General features: G+C 33.0%; 1 protein-coding gene across 1 annotated transcript in view; it reads left to right on the top strand.

Annotated features, from left to right (window-relative positions):
- Positions 1 to 5000, top strand: part of LOC122253017 (uncharacterized) — a 50016-nt gene that overhangs the window by 41306 nt on the left and 3710 nt on the right. The gene's annotated exons all lie outside the window — the stretch shown is intronic.

Below are 5000 nucleotides of genomic sequence, written 5' to 3'. Positions count from 1 at the left end.
GGATAACCATGAGAATGATAACAATAATCACAATGATAATTAATTTTCATTTTCTTAAATTTCTTTGTACCTTTCATATAAATATCACGATTATCGTTCTTATCATTGATATCATAACTTTCGTGATACAATAATTCCCCCACACCATGAAAAAAGACTTACCTAATGACAAAAAATAAACCGATGTTCGGGGCCATGGCCAACCCACCCATAAACTTCCATCCCCGAAAATGGCAGTATTTGTAATAGTTCGCAGTAGTTTTTCGTGTAGCTCTGTTGCTACCCAAAGAAATCATGAAAAAAATACAACCAAAGCAGAAGTAATCAACCAAGAGAAAGCACTGCCAACAGACAAATATGTAAGAGTCAGAGTACAAAACTCGACAACCAATTTGAAAAAAAAAAAAAAAAAGATTTCGGAGGAGATCCGTTTTCTATGATGAGTCATCCTGCGCGAGGGATCCTTGATCTAATTGCATTCTTGTTCATCATCAAAATCTAAGCAGCTGGTTCCTTGGCCATGATTAAGCCGTTAACTATTTTGGTTATTTATTATCATTATCATTATTATTGTTATTATCATTATCATGAATATTTTTATCATGATTATTATCATCATGATTTTCATTATTTTATCATCAGTACCGTTATTATTATTATTATTTTTTTACTTTACCATTATTCTTATCATTATTATAAAAATGATGATGATTATTATGTTGTTATCATTATTATAAAAATGATGATGATTATTATGTTGTTATCATTATTATCAATGCCATTATTCTATCTGTAACAATGATAATATAATGATATTACTACTATTACTATTATCAATGATTGAAAACTATAGTTATGGTAATTTTATTGAAAATGATGACAACAGTGTTTGTGATAATGCTATTGATAATAATATCATTATTATTTTTAACATTATTATTATCATTATTATTATTATTATCATGATTATTATTATTATTATTATTATTATTACTATTACTATTATCATTATTATTATTATTTCCATTATCATTATCATCGTTGTCATTATCACCAGTATTATATCAATGATAGTAATAATGATAATGATAGTGATATTAATCAAAATAATGATAAGAATAATGATAGTAATAATGATAATAATGAAAACAATACAAATAATAGCAATCATTATCGTAGATAAAGATGATGATGATAGTAGTAATAATGGCTATGATGATGCTAGAATAATGATAATGATGATAATGGTAATAAAGATATCACTGATGAGAAGGAAAATGATAATAATGATGATAATGATGACGATAATGATGATAATGATGATGGTGATAATGATAATGATAATGATGATGATAATAGTGACGATATTATTCAACTATTACTACTAATGATGATGTTGATTATTATGATAGTTAATGACGTTTATGATACTAGTAAATGGTAATGATTATAGAAAGATAAAACTATTATTACAATTGCCCCCATTTTTGTTGTCATTTTGTATGATCATTTTTATTTATTTTGTTATTATCATTATCATTATTGTTATTATCCTTATTGTTTTATTATTATTTTTATCATTATTATTATTATTATTATTATTATCATCATTTTTATCATTATTATTATGGTTATCATTATTATCACTGTTGTTATTTTTATTTTCATCATTATCATTGATGAGGATAATAATGTTAATGAAAAGGATAATGATAATAATAGTGATAATGATAAAAAATGATAATAATAACACTGATAATAACAATGATGATGATAATAATAATAATAATGATAATGGTAATGATAATAATGATAATGATATCATTTTAATTACTGTATAACTATTGTTTTATTATTATCATTCTCCAGTTATGATGATCATAGTCATTAATGTTGTTGTTATTGCTGTTGTTATTACTGTCATTGTAATCATCATCGTTATTATCATTGTGTTGTTATCATCAGTATCATTATAATTTTCAACAGCAGTAGTGGTATCACCATCAATATCTTAATAATTGTTATCACCATTATCATTATATTAGTAGTGGCAGTATCATTATTCCTATTGTCTCTCCTGTTATTCATCATTCACTCATTCATGTTATTAATTCATTTTCCCATCTTCTACGTCCTCATAAGCGTGGAACAATACAAAGACAGTTTCATTCATTCATGTTATTAATTCATTCATTAAACAATTCATTCATTATTAATTCATGTTATTAATTCATTCATTAAACAATTCATTCATTGTTAATTCATGTTATTAATTCATTCATTAAACAATTAATTCATTGTTAATTCATGTTATTAATTCATTCATTAAACAATTCATTCAATATTAATTCATGTTATTAATTCATTAATTAAACAATTCATTCATTATTAATTAATGTTATTAATTCATTCATTAAACAATTCATCCATTATTAATTCATGTTATTAATTCATTCATTAAACAATTCATTCATTATTAATTCATGTTATTAATTCATTCATTAAACAATTCATTCATTATTAATTCATGTTATTAATTAATTCATTAAACGATTCATTCATTATTAATTCATGTTATTAATTCATTCATTAAACAATTCATTCATTATTAATTCATGTTATTAATTCATTCATTAAACGATTCATTCATTATTAATTCATGTTATTAATTAATTCATGTTCATAGACCCATTCTCGACGTCCTCATAATCGTGGAACACTAACAATACAAAGACTGTTCCCCGTCAAGAGGTCTGGTGCTCGTCTCTGCTGTTTCTTATAACGGACACGCACACAAACATGCGTTCATACATATGACATATATAGACGTCAAGTATGCATTGTACTCTCTTCTCTCTCTCTCTTTTTTCTCTCTCATTTTTACTCCATCTTTTAGTTTTTTTGTTTTTTTTTTCTTATCTTCTCTTTGTTCCTTTCTGTTTGTCTGACTGTCTGCCTGTCTGTCTGTCTGTCTGTCTGTTTGTCTGTTTGTCTGTTTGTCTGTCTGTCTGCCTGTCTGTCTGTCTGTCTGTCTGTCTGTTTCTCTCTCTCTCTCTCTCTCTCTCTTTCCTTCTCTCCCTCTCTCTCTCTCTCTCTCTCTCTCTCTCTCTCTCTCTCTCTCTCTCTCTCTCTCTCTCTCTCTCTCTCTCTCTCTCTCTCTCTCTCTCTCTCTCTCTCTCTCTCTCTTCCTCTTCCTCTTTCTCTTTCTCTTCCTCTCTCTTTCTCTCTCTCTCTCTCTCTCTCTCTCTCTCTCTCTCTCTCTCTCTCTCTCTCTCTCTCTCTCTCTCTCTCTCTCTCTCTCTCTCTCTCTCTCTCTCTCTCTCTCTCTGTTTCCTACATATCTCTTTTCTTTTAACTCTTTCGTTCTTTCACACACACATACTCGGCCAAACTCACACACACTCATACTCACTCAGTCACTCACAAACAAGTTCACAGCCCCCGCGCCTCATCCCCTTTTCCTCAATCTCTTCGGAGTTTCTGTCCGTGACTAAATCCTCGACCCCCCCCCCCTCCACCTCCCAGTCTTCTTGGGGAAGAGACTGGAAGGGGAGGGATAGGGGAGGAGGGGGGGGAGGAGGGGAAAGGGGGAAATGGAGAAGGGGAGGGGACGAGGAGGACTAGGAGAGGAGGGGGAGAAGGACGGGGAAGTAGAGGGGGGGGGAGGGAGGACGACAAGTAGAGAGGAAGGAGTAGAAAGGGTTGGGGAGGGAAGGGGGGGGGAGGGGAGTAGTGAAGGAGAGAAAAAAAGGAACGGAAGGGATAAAAGAGGAGGGAAGAACTAGGAGAGTGAGGGGACGAGGAACAGTTGGGTAGCAGGAGGGGGAGGGGGAGGACAAGGGGGCCGGGGAGGGAATACCAGAAGAGGGGTAGGTTTAAGAGAAGAGGGTGGAGGGGAGGGGGGGTGGGGTGGCGAGAAGGAGTATTACAGGTTTTATTCAAGGCGGTTGGAATAGTCCACCAACACCCTTGATGTGCGGTGTGATTGTTGCGATAAGCCAATCGAGATTGAGTTTTTTCGCAGCCATGTTGCAAGGGAAACTTAGCCTTGAATGGAAATAGTGGCGGTGTTTTTTTTTTTGTTTTTTTTTACTTTTATTCGTCAAAGAGGGAGAGTTATGGGACCGTCTGGGTATCTTGGTTTAGTATGTTTTTTTGGTCGTTTTCTTGGTTATGTGTTTTGTTTGTTTTTCTAACTGTTTTTCTTTTCATTTCTTGGGTGATTTTGCGGTTGTTATTTTGGTGTGTTGGTTAGTGGTTGGTTCACTTGGTTCATTGGATTGTTTTGAGGGTTATCGGTTATGGTATTGGTTGGTTTTTAAGTTTAGTTTCTTAGTTTACCGGTTGATTACATCGTTTCTTGGTTGGTTCATGGGTTTAATAGGTTTCTTAGTTGTAATTTTTCGCGTATTGGTTGATGTCTTGGTTTATATATGTTGTTGTTGTTTTTTTTTATTTATGCGTTAGCTTCTCGGTCTGTTCTGGATCCATTGCTTGGTTTCTTGGTAATTGTTCGTGTCAAGTTTGTCGGTCGAGTTAAGCAAAAAGGTGCTGACAGCCTGTGAGACATCTCTTATGAACTCGAAATAGAGGACAGAGTGAAACTAGGGGTGGTGCTCTGTGGTCTCTTTGCCGAGAAGTGGGTAGTGGTGACAGGCTTGAGGTTCTTATTGGCTTGTAAAGGGCTTCTATATTGAGTTTTTTTTTTTTTTTTTTTTTTAAGGAATTATACATACTGTACATACCTATGGAATACGCGAAGGCAAACGCAAAACACTCAAAAATAGATATAATGATAATAATGCTGATGTCGATATTGTTGCTGCTACTACTACTAATAATAATGATAATGATAATGATTGTTATTATTGTAATGTTAATGTTTTTATGATAAATAAGCAAAACTACCCCTCCAACATCCCTACCTCTACCCCTCTCTCTCTCTCTTTTTTTCTATCTCCCTCCTTCCCTCCCTCCCACCCACCCACTCTAACACTCTC

Source organism: Penaeus japonicus, unplaced genomic scaffold (assembly GCF_977035675.1).
Source record: "Penaeus japonicus unplaced genomic scaffold, GWHDUDI00000001_assembly GWHDUDI00000030, whole genome shotgun sequence".
NCBI lineage: Eukaryota > Metazoa > Arthropoda > Malacostraca > Decapoda > Penaeidae > Penaeus > Penaeus japonicus.
Note: the sequence above shows the minus strand (reverse complement) of the source record. Positions and strands in the feature narration are given on the sequence as shown.